Genomic DNA, 12,016 nt, shown 5'->3' on the forward strand with positions numbered 1-12,016 from the left:
CATTGGGGGGGAGGGGTTTCCGGTTGGCGGTTTGCGAGGGGTGGGTGTGGTTATATTTAACCGCACTGCAATGTGAACACGTGTCATGCGACGTTGCCATGGTTTCCCCTCGGAGACGGGGCGGCCGCTCGCTTATCAGCGCGGCGCACAGGCGGACGAGGTGGGGATGGACGCTTCAACTGGAAGAAAATGCAAAGATGGTCCTGGTGGTCTCAAACATCCCACTCTGAACTTTAGCTGTAACTTCATTCACCCCAGACCAGGTCCTGAACGCAGCACCCTGCTTGGGCGTACTGATATTAGCATTAGCTGATTAAATGAATAAGGTCCTTGACATGTGTTGCTGGGTTGTACATGGGGCGTCATTCTTCAACCGAGTTTGGGTCCTCTCCTACTGGCTGTCTGGGCCCTGGAGTTGAGGGCATTATTAATCTCATGAGCAGCATTGTGTAGACCCCGAAAGGATGTGTCAATGGGCGCGCTAAGAAAGGAGGCTAATTTGAGGACGACAAAAGGCGTGATAGCTCATTTGTAAGTAGATAGAATATTTCTGGAGATCTGTTCCATCCTCCCCGAAAAAAAAAAAAGTGTAACGTGTCTTTTTAACATGAAAAATAGCACTCTATAATATTGTACTTTATAAAAACATAAAGTAAAGACATGATTAATCTAAATGTAAAGAATGAAAAATGTTTTGCTTCAATTCAATGGACATTGTGCTGCTCCTATTCTGTGGGCATCTGGGGGTAGTATAATGCAGATACACATGGAGACGGTGGAGAAAGTCACAACTCCTCAGTAACCTACAGTAATATTAATCATTCTTCGCAGAGGAGTCTTGTAGATGGTTGTCTTCATGTTCTCTTGACTGTTGACCAGTCCAGTCAGTTACCCCCTCTATAGAAAATGGTTGGGTTGACTCATGCTGAGGCTTGACTGTGTCAGCTTAGTTAGTTATTATTATTATAGATGGTATGGTATTAAAGGAAAGCGACTCAAATAATTATAATGTGCGTCTCCAGTAAAATTGCACACGTCAGCAGAAGCCGCCTTGGGCTAAATTGGTCTGACGAACAGTTTAATATACCGCACCCCCACCATGTCGCTCACACTCAGGTTTAATGGTCCCCCTCGGAAGGTGTCAAGGCTCCCGTCGCCGTGACACATCCTCCAACGCTCGCTGTGTTATCTTCCGGTCCAGCCGGATTGAGTCGAAACGCGCAGTAAAGCATAAGTAGAGAGAGACAAGGGGGGAAAATAACCTCCTCACTCCCATTCCTCAAATCGCATCGATTAGCCAAAGCACCTTAAGCTAACAGCTGTCATTAGCAAGACACCACAGAGGATGAGAAGTGGCACTGATGCTGCAGCTGCAACATGTCAAGTGGGCCATGCGCAGTATTTACACCACTATATATACTGCATATGGGGCATTATGTGCACTCATATAGTGCCTTGGCGATGTATTCAAAAGCACCATAAAGATATAGTAAATGCATGTAAGCAACTTATGTAACATGCAGCAGCCAAAAGCGGCTCTATTGGAAGCAAATACTGTACTGTATATAATATGAACAATAACTATAATGTGTTTCTGACTTTGGGTCAAAGAGTGATTCAGACCTATTTCCTGATGTCAAGAGGGTAAAATATGAAAACTGGGAAAATAAAAGTCATTCCAAAAATAGCCCCCACTTCTTCTTATGCATGCATGTGCAGCTAAACCCCCCCCCCCCCCCCCCCCCCCCCTCCCCGAGAGACAAAGGGCGTGCATCAAGGGCGCGTTATTAGCGCGCACGTGAGTACCGTGTGACGTTTGCACAAAAATAGATTACAAGTCTCCTCCGGCGGGCCGTTTGGCTCATCAAAGTGAATCTATTCTCTGTAAATGCTGATCCAGAAATACAACAGACGCAATGAATGAGGTGAATTTACAAAAAAAAAAAAATAAAAATAAAAAAGCTACTTCGAGTGACAGCCCCCGCTAGGAAGTTCTATTTAAGGACTGGCTTGGATTCATGGGAAGCATTCAGTTGAGTTCAGGATGCGGGAGACCGACAATAAAACCTGTGTAAAGTGAGTCCATTAGAATATGCAGCAAATGGACATAACATTAGGTACACCTGCACACTCCAATATAAGAGCTGGATGCAAAAAAAAATGCCTTTATAGAGACCCTCAAAAGCAAGAAGAGAGATTCTTGTGAAAAAACTCGTTAATGTCAGAGGGTTAATTGTGTTGATGAGGCTGACATTTGCAGTCAAGAGACAAGGGTGTGACACAGGCGTGTGTGTGAAAAAATATTTAATGACTTTGGTGCAGAGGAAGCAAAGGACCTGAGACAAGTCGTGGTGACTTCGGCGCTGACTTCTAGCTAATACAATAATATAATAAAGACAACAAATATGTAGTCTGGCTGCCATGATGACTCCAATGGTGTAAATATTCCCATAAACTAACATCACAAATTTCGAGAAAGCCAAAAATGCCAGGAAAAGCCTCCTAGAGCAACTGAAATGTATCCATCCATCCATCCATTTTCTGAGCCGCTTCTCCTCACTAGGGTCGCGGGCGTGCTGGAGCCTATCCCAGCTGTCATCGGGCAGGAGGCGGGGTACACCCTGAACTGGTTGCCAGCCAATCGCAGGGCACGTAGGAACAAACAACCATTCGCACTCACAGTCATGCCTACGGGCAATTTAGAGTCTAGCTGAAATGTATTTGGGGTTAATAAGAGGCACTTGAAGTGGTAGGTGAGTGCTGACTCTCAATTTAACATGAGTTTGAATGTGATTGGGGAATTCTGGACACAGTCACATCCCCAGTTCAAAGACGGTGTGCACACTTTTGCAACCGCATTATCTCAGTTTATCTTTATTTCCCCGATCGAAAAGACTTCTGGGTTATTTTTTTTCTTCAGTTAGACAGTTTATACTGTAAATCATATTTGATTTATCTTGGTCTCATTTATTTTTTAGATCATGCAATCGTGGCATTTGAACAGGGGTGTGTAGACTTGTTGTACTTACTGTAATGTCCTTCATTTATTGCAAGGGTTCAATGTATATTATGCAAACATGCTTAAGCTCCAGGTTTTATTTGAATTAGAAATAAAGCTGGATGAACACAACCTAGACATCGTAATCATGACGCTAATGTTGCTAATTTTATCGATAGCTTTGCGCTGATACAATCATGTAGTGTGCTACGCTACAGATGGGGCATAATCTCGCAATATGTTAATGGGCTGCATGCATGCACGTTTGTAATCAATTACCTACGCAGTGTGGCGTGTGCGTATTTTTGCATAGCCCAGCCCACACACGTGTGCGCGCACATAGACACACACAAAGAAGCGTACATTTCTTTTCCCACGAGCCTTCAAATTGATTTATCCATTTGATGTTCACTGAGGTGTGAACTAAGCCCTACACACAGCTCTGGGCAAAACACAAATGTGCATACGCACACACTTCAACCACAACAATTTAATGCCCTAATAGCCTCCAATTAAGATAGTTAGGTTAAGTAACAAACGCTATGTTAGCTGACAAATGTTTGTATCACATGTCCTGACGTTAACTTTCTGGTTTATGATTCTGATATTTGTTTGCGGTGGTGCGAAGTGAGCGTGATTAAACGCGACAGGCCGCAACCCACGGGCGGGCCCCAGCACCACGCGCACGAGGGGTACGGGGCGCACACACACTTCCCTTCACGGGCCAGCTCACTAATGTGTTGGGACGTGAAGCCCGCTCTGCCCGCTCCTACTCATCTGTCTGATAGGAAACGGCAACAGACCCACACCCCTCATTTGCTGCAGTATGGCAAGAATATGTCTTGATGCTATTTCTTAAAAGTCATATTTTTGCACATAGAGATGGAATAGCTTTTTAGATGACTCACTACGATTTCACAATTGTCACTGCATTAAAAGTAAAAAAAACATTCCTGCACCGCTACATTGATAAACGTAATAGGTTCAATGTGCTCCCTCTTATGTGTTCCAGTTAAGAAGTGAGCAGCAGCATTTGGAACCAACTGGACATGTTTGAGGGATGACTGACTGACTCCAAAGTAAAGTACATTACATTAAAGGTTAGATTTCACAGTGTTCATGTCATTAAAAGGCCAATATTTCTGAACCGCTACGTGATTGTGTTGATAAACAGAAAAGCTCCAATGTGCTCCCTCGTACTTGTTCCATTTCAGAGGCAGGCAGCAGCATTTTGAACCAACTGAACTTTGAGAGAGAACTGGTTGACTCCAAAGTAAAGTGCATTTTAACATTATGATTTCACAATTTTCGTGCCATTAAAAGTCCAATATCTCGGAACTCCTTCATATTTGGGCTGTGAAATTTACTTGCTCAATCATCTGGATGAGCAACACTATTAGTCCTTTGTTTTGCAATGGAATCGGTTGTGAAATTATTCTTTTACACGCTGTTTGAACTAAATTTTATTTATCGAAGACTTTAAAAACAACCGCATCTGATGCAAAGTGCTGTACATGAATACAAATCTAACATAAGACAACTGACCATATTGTGATTTAGAAAAGAGCAAAAATAGGAGTTCCCGCTTACATGTCCCGGTTAAAAGATGAACAGTAGCATTTTGAACCAACTGGAGACGTTTGAGGGAGAACTGGCTGACTCCAAAGTAATTACACCACATTAAACATTAAGGTTTTACAATTTTTGTGTCATTAAAAGTCCAATATATGTGTTTGGGCTGTGAAATGCAACAGCTCAACTGTCTTAATAAGCAGGACCATTTTCTCCTTAAATGTGTTGGAATCCATTGCGGAATATGCTATTAGCCAATGTTTACATGTTATGATTTACTGTTCTTTAATAAAAAACACTTGAAATTTTCACTTAAGGCTGATGGCTGATTGAGGTAAAGAATTAGCCCCCAAAATATGGCTAATAGAGTATATGGTCCTTAAATACAAACATTTTAGAGTTTATTTCTCACCAGCATGCGTCAAATTCATAATCATTTACCACCATGCATTTCTACTTTTGGATCATTGATCAATCAAAGATGAAAAGTGGTAGCTTGATTGTTTTTCAGGTTCTGTCCTCGTGGGACCCCTCGGGGTGCTGTCAGGAACCATGTGGATTGTCTTCAGAGTCTAACAATTGACGAACATCATGGCGGTGGCTCCTTTTTTAAAAAATGTAATCTGTCACGGATTAGCGGGCGCCCGAGCTCGAGATTTGACCCAGCAATATAATCCTTTGTGTTGATCTAACGTAATCTGATTTCTCTCAATTACTTTGTCTCCAAAATACACGGAGGCAGCCGCTAAAGTGAACAATGGAGCCGGGGTGCTGCTTGAGTCGTCCTTGGTATCATTGGATTCAAATCTAACGCAAGAGGAGCTTCTTCAATGCGTCGCTAATCCAATATTTCCCCACCTTCTTTCTGCACAATCTAATGAAATCAAATATGAGAGCTGTATAAAACAATTCTGGCTTTGCGATGATAATAACGCTCTGTTTCGATTAGCTCAGTTAGAGAGAAGTAATAAATAAATAAACAATTGAGATAATGTGGGTACACAGGTGTGCTTATAACTGAGGATGTGTCTGTGTTCAGAATTAACCGCTAACATTCAACCTCATGTTAAATGGGAGTCGTATACTGCCTGCCACCATTTAAAGTGCCTCTGATTAACCCCAAATAAATGTCAGATGTTCGAGAATGCTTTTCGTACTATTTTTTCCATTCTTGCAAAACGCCTGAAGATTTTGTGCTTACACTGACTGCTATTTGGAACCATTTTGTTTCTGAATTGAGTTCTACACGTTATAGGTCACAATGTTGAATTGCTTCATCTTGGGCTCATATTGTGTGTAGGCTTTTTATAACCACTGTACCCTATTACAGGCTCTTTGAACTCAATGTTATTTATAGAGCACTAGAATATTTTACTTTATGAAAACCTACAGCAATGACAATCGTATAGAATGTAAAGAAATTCAACAAGTAGGTCAGCAGTGCTCGAAATACTTTTACGCACGTATTACATCACCACGGCCGCCCCCCCCTCGTAACAGCTAATCTTTTAGCAGTGCTGGAATCATCTGACCTAAAAATGACATCAATGGAGGATTTTATCATTTTCCGACAAGAGCAGGAGATCAAACCAGAAGACAGACTAAGTCGAGCCAAGGTCCAGATAGCGTTTTTATGGCCTTTGATTACACTGGGCAGAAAGGCCTCGCTATCGATCTGATCTTTCAAACTCATTCGAGGCCAAAGAGGAGTCTATAACGGTGCCCCGCTAATGCAATATGGGACGCACGGCCCCTCGTTTGTCATAGTAACCTGACTTGGAGGAGTTAAATATAGCCACTTCCGGTTTAGCAGAGGAAGGGATTTCAGCTTCTATTTTTAGCGTGACGTCCTTTGCGTCAAAGCAGACGGGCACGCGTGAAATCAATGTTGACCAGGAAATAAATAATAATTGTGGCGGGAGGACAGCAGGTGATAAATTAGCTCAGAGCTATCAGCTTGTTGCAGAAATATTGCATGTTACCTAATACGACTTATCTAATTTCTGACTAGCATAGCAAATATTTGTTTGGTTCAAGACAAGGCAATATTCCAGGAGAATTTTTGCATCAGTGTGATAAAATTGAGTATCCCACTTCTATTTCAAATCATCTTTCCCCATTGAAATCAATGGAAATGCCATTAACCCGTTCCAGCCTCCCAACTAAAAATGTGTGCAATTTTAATCAATAAATAAAGACTACTCTAGAATATTTGACTTTATGAAAATGTACAGCAATGACAATTATATAGAATGCAAAGAAATTAAACAGTTTATGCGTCATGGTTAATTCATTGCAGCTCCTCCTGGTGTGCGCAACTTGGCCACCTGGGGGCAGTATAATACAGACGCAGGGAAGTTTCATGAAGGATTCAGTAAGATAAAGGATATATACTTGAGCAGTTATATTGTCTGTCTAAATGTGTTGCTGCACTGTTTGTGTTCCAAATTGCATTGCTTAAATCGTTATAACACCACCACAAAGATGCAATTCGTTAGCCCGTCGACGGCGTTTCCCATTATGTTTTAGCATTAAGCTAACAGACTTGGCTGGTTGTTTTAAATACACTATGTAATTCTCTTAATTTGATATTTAATTTTCAGTCAACTTCAACTGGGAGTGGCATTAAAGAGCTTGAAGCGTCTTTTTTAGGTACCGCAGTATTTCACTTCAACGCTACAGCGCTCACACTGGGGCTCAGGTGTTTTTGGGACGTGCCGTGTCCAAATAACTGGATGTCACACACACAAACAAGCAAAGTACACAAGAGCAACGCACACACGAGCAAACCTGACACTTTCTTTTTCCCTCCTCTCCTGGCCTTCAATGCCAAATTAAGTACAGCATAGGTGTGTGTGTGTGTGTGTGTGTGTGCGCGCACACGCATGCGTGCGTGCGTCGACAGATGATACGCTTAAAGCCGACACCGCCCACACACTCCCGGTGACAGTGGGTTTCATCACAAGGCCACAGACTTTTGTCATCTAAACAATCCAGTTTGTCAAGTTCATATTTAATGGATATCTATCATATACTGCGGTTGTTCACAAATCTTTTATAAAAAATTAAAAATAAATAAAAAAAATAAAAAGTTTTTACATTTAATATTGTCGTCAGCCGCTGTAACATTATGTGCAGTGTGAAGGTTAACGTTGGATGTTTTTCCCCCCCCCAAGAATATTTTTTACAACAGCCAAGCGTCTCAACGGTGAGGCGTAAACACGAGGACGGCAAAACCGAGCTGTGACAGGTGCTTTTGTCAATACAGCGTCACCAACCCCTCCCTATCTCCCATCCGCCAGAGAAAACAAACGACCGATACGTCGGATCTTCTCCCCGATAATGAGCTGGCGCCTCCACGACCACGACGACTGATCCAGGGCCAATTTACGATGTTATGCCCTCGTGTTGTCAGACGTGTACGACTAAATATAATCCCTAGAAGACATAAGAAAGAAAGTTGCACCGTTTAGACAGTAAACCATAATTCCGGACAATCGCTACCAGGAGATGGTAGGACCACAGGAAAATATTATAGTAGATGACCAAGGTAGATCTATTTCAGGGTTGGTAATCTGCGCGCGGTGGGGGTATCTTTACATGTCACCATGACGCTGCCCGGCTACAAAGCGAAATAGATGGAAGAAATCAATAGACAGCGGGGCCTTTCCTAGCATGATGTCACTTCACAGACCGCCAGGGTGTATATCATGCAGTGACCTCATCCAGGTGCATTTGGAAATAAAATAAGACTCCAACCCTAGTGAGGATAAGCGGTACAGAAAATAAATAAACAAACAAATTGGATGGATGGACAGATGGAGCGACTGTACTATACTGCAGCATTTGAGTCCGTGTCTGTGCTTCGAGGTTGAAGGATGGCGAGCGTGTTGAGGTCAACGTGACGGATGAACCGAGCGTGGCGTGACACTCAAGACTGAAGGCTAAGAATAAGAAGTGGAGCAATCCCCATGGCGGGCGTAAAATAGAGCAAATGACCACAAACGCTGGCGTCGTCATGGCTACTACTTTCTCTTCCTCAAGAGCCTTTCTACTGCTATACAGTACAGTGCACTAGCTAATCAGGTTAGTCTGTTGCAGATACAGAACATGACATATGGTACATTAGGGATGCACTGAAACTGATGCTGTATGTCTGTACTCTTAGTTAAAAAAAATGCTTCGTACTACGTCAAAGATACCACTTTATTTTTATTAATATTTTTAAAATTCAGCCAGTTTCACTCAGCAACCTGAAATCTGGTAGGCACGTCGTTCATGAGTAGACTTACAAAAAAGTCTAAAAAAGCCAGGAAGTCTGCCATTTTGGTTTGAAGTGGCCACTTAGGGTGATTTTGGTGGTGGCAGGCTTAACCTCCTGACTTTTCTTTTGAAAATTCAGCCCCCTAAGCCAGTTTCATTTACTAATATGAAACTTGGTGGGAATGTCTATCATGAGTAGACCCACAAAAAAAGTATCAAGAAGCTATGCCTGAAAACACACAGGAAATCTGCCACTTTAGTTTGAAGATGCCATTTTAGGCCTTTTTTTCCCACCCTGGACACAGCTGTATTGATTGATAAATTGATTTTTTTCAAGCCAGTATGGCCACCGCTCGAGCAGCATCAAGTGATGCTTTAAACGGATCTCAAAGACCACCCCGCATGTTCCCCGGCTTGATGTACACACGGTCGTTTTGTAAGGGCCGAATGTGGGCCAGTAAATCAAGCCTGTTGCACTTATTCACGCAGCAATCACGACAGGCATTCAGCGAGTGAATGAAAGCCATCTTCCTAATAAAGACAGAGCAGCGTATTATTCCTCACTCTCTGGAGGGCACGCCGCATCTCCCGCTTGATGAAAAGAACGCAGCTACCTCGGCAAATAAAGAGGTTTTTTTTCTTCTTTTTTTTCCCCACTGCTGCCGTCACCCGATTATGTGCTACCTTTTCAAAAGGCCTTTGTGAAGGCTGCTCGCTAATGCAGCATATGACGCTGCTTGGGAATAAGGTTCATTTTGTTTGTGTGTGTTTTTTTTTTTATTTGTATTTTTTTTAAAGATAACATCGGGTGATGATCCTTCAACTATGGGCAGAGCAGCCGTGACCTCCCCAAGGGCATGTTGGAAATTCATAAGTGTGCGTGGTGAAGGACGTGACACACTGGACAAACATGACTCAATACACAGTCGGTGGTGTGCAGCATGGTCCATTTGTATTGAAACGTCATGTCAACACTCGCTTGTGCTTGCCCACAGACGAACCCTTATTGTGATCTTTAATTATCTGCCCACTAAAACGCACATTATAAGCGCTTAAAAAACAGCACATTTGAGCGCACTGCATCTTTTATAAACTCTTTTCATTTCCTGTTTTTTGCTGTCTTCCGCTATCATCGAAAATAAAGGAGTAGGTGTCACTTTGATGACATAATCTCTGACGTGGCTTGCCTAAAGTTGGCGAAGCGAGCGAAAACGGCCGCGCTGCGGGATTGATCGTGGGAATAAGTGGACTGTTTCCATGGCAACCGCCGCAGGACCGGTGCGGCCGGCAAGGGATTGATCGACGGCCACGCACGCCCCGAATGTGCAAAAGTGTAATTTAAGGAGCGATATTTGTGCGCCTCCTTCTGACTTTGTAGTAAACAGTAATTGATTGGTGATTATACGCTGGAATTGTTTTCTGTCATCAGCCAATCAATTAATTAGATGACTAAAAGCCCCCGGGGGACGGCTTGTTGGGCACAGCGCGTTTCATTTCGAGAGAGGAACGCCTCCGCCACTTAGTGTCCTCGGTTTTTTGGAGGGACTGTCAGACACCCGCTGACCACCACAAAAGTGCCTCTACTTTCTGAATAAAAACATAAGACACCGCAGTAAAAAAAAAAACATATATATTATTATATCTGTAAAGGCAAACATTTTCTCCACATGAAGACATATTTACAAGCTGTCAAAGCAACCAGTGACTATCAGACCATTTTACTTTTTACCTTTAGGGATATTTAAATGCAATTTATTTGCATTTATTTTTTCGTGCTTCACCACTTACACAGGCATCAAGAACAAAAGTGAAAGGTGGTTGTGTGAAACTGACTTTATGCATTTCCCACTCAAGAACTCATAGCTAACTGGATATTAAAATTTTTTAAAACTTACATCTACCATATCACCCACAGCACTATTCTTGCAATTAATCCAGAGCTGATCCCACCAAACATTACCCCACACTAAAATAAACATATTCTAATCCAATCCCTTGATGTCACCTGGGCGAGTTCCTAATTTGCACCAATTAGCAAACGTCCTTATTAACGTTTGCACAAATGCTGCACAAAAGTGTACAGGTTTAACACTCACGCAAACTTTGGAAGATCACAAGCCTTCTGACTTTTAACGCCCAAGAATTTTATTCCCACCCCCAAAGACAGGTGCTAGTCGACTATTGGTCAAGTCAATTTGGACGAAGGTCACCCTTGCCTGTAGCCAACCTGCCCCGAGACAGGAAGGAAGAAGTTCTCTCTTTCGCCGTCCCTCCAGTGTCAGACGCTTCATGCCCTTGTTTGCCTCATCGACTAGTGATAAACTTTCAGTCAGGGCGCGCACCAGAGGGAACGACATCCCCGATAGCTAAATCAGCGTCAGCCGCACCATCTCTCTCCAAATGTCACAAGCGAGGTTAGCATCCCAGGGACAATGAGCGGCATTGGGTTTCGCAGGGAGACTTAGCGGCACCCAAACTTAGCACCAACTCCCTAAGGATGCCGGTATGTTTGTGTGTGCGGATATACGCGGTAGAATTTGCTTCTTGAAGACAACAGGATGTTATGCAATTTATGGAACTCGGAGGTTGGCGGTGGTACAAGGTACAGAGTTTGACAATGACTTCTGAACAACTGGAGGTTCATATTTTGGTCCACCAAGCCGATAGGGGGCAGCATAACACATATGAACGCTAACTTCCCTTAGCGTGAACGAACCAGTGGAATTAGGTTGCATCACTCACCCAGCTGTGATGTACTCCATTGGCTCTCTGCCGCCCTCCTGTGGAACAAAGTGCAATAGGATCAGCAACAACAAGTGCTGATGCGGCCGTTTCATGCGTATCAGTCACTACCGTGGACAGCAATTCAAATTTTCCTTCTGTTTGATCATGTCAAAGTAGCGCATCAGCCACTACAGTAGAAATCTATTCAAGTTGTTTTCTTCCATATGATGACTTCAAAGTTGTGTATCAGCCACTACAGTGGACTACTGTGTCATCTCATATACAGTGTGCTTGGTGTGAAGGACTTTTTCTTTGCATTTACAACAGCTGACCAGTGGGTGGCAGTGTATGGGATGAGGCACATGGGTCCACTGTAGTGACTGATGCGCAAATCATCATCAGTACTGACCTGTATATTAGTCAAAGCCAATCTGACAATGCTAACCTCGTTTATTTTAC

At 42.9% G+C, this 12,016-nt stretch overlaps 1 protein-coding gene and 1 long non-coding RNA gene across 5 annotated transcripts in view; one reads left to right on the top strand and one right to left on the bottom strand.

Moving 5' to 3' along the window:
* Nucleotides 1–12,016, bottom strand: part of atp2b1a (ATPase plasma membrane Ca2+ transporting 1a) — a 72,017-nt gene that overhangs the window by 53,614 nt on the left and 6,387 nt on the right. For all 4 annotated transcript variants that reach the window (XM_061761993.1, XM_061761991.1, XM_061761995.1 and 1 more), the window contains exon 4: nt 11,576–11,613. The gene's annotated coding sequence lies outside the window, so the exon portion shown is untranslated. The remainder of the gene's footprint in view (nt 1–11,575; nt 11,614–12,016) is intronic.
* Nucleotides 434–5,311, top strand: LOC133471898 (uncharacterized). The gene is made up of 3 exons (XR_009786440.1): nt 434–531; nt 4,011–4,098; nt 5,082–5,311. It is a non-coding gene; the product is annotated as an uncharacterized LOC133471898 (long non-coding RNA).

Source organism: Phyllopteryx taeniolatus, chromosome 22, assembly GCF_024500385.1.
Source record: "Phyllopteryx taeniolatus isolate TA_2022b chromosome 22, UOR_Ptae_1.2, whole genome shotgun sequence".
Taxonomy (NCBI): Eukaryota; Metazoa; Chordata; class Actinopteri; order Syngnathiformes; family Syngnathidae; genus Phyllopteryx; species Phyllopteryx taeniolatus.